Below are 507 nucleotides of genomic sequence, written 5' to 3' on the forward strand. Positions count from 1 at the left end.
CAGGATTGTTTAAACACACGTGAATCTCCTAAAAACTAACAATTTACACAATCGATCACTGATTATTAATAAATTCCTCCAATTCACCGCGGAAATATTCAAGTATTCATTTCGAGAATCGCAAGTATTTATATCGATATCCAGTGACATCAGCGCTTTACCTGCACCTGCACCCTGTACTACATCATAAAGTGAGGAGCACAGATTTTGCATAATGTATAACACATGAGGCATAAGAAAATGAACTAATCAAAGTGCTTTATTTCCTTCCTTTCCGTGAAATAAAGAATTCTGATTGGTTAATTTTCTTATGCCTCATGTGTTATGCGTTATGCAAAAGTGTGTGCTCCCGGCTTAACGGCGCGATCCCATGGGATGCAGAACTACGGAAATACGGAACTGTGGCACGATTCTTTTGCTCATCCAATTTCTTAAAGGTCTCTATCACGCCTCTTAACGAAACAAATAATAAAATGTACATTAAAGAGTGAACCAGCATATTTTGCG

The sequence above is a fragment of the Trachymyrmex cornetzi genome, unplaced genomic scaffold (assembly GCF_001594075.2).
Source record: "Trachymyrmex cornetzi isolate Tcor2-1 unplaced genomic scaffold, Tcor1.1 scaffold1289, whole genome shotgun sequence".
NCBI lineage: Eukaryota > Metazoa > Arthropoda > Insecta > Hymenoptera > Formicidae > Trachymyrmex > Trachymyrmex cornetzi.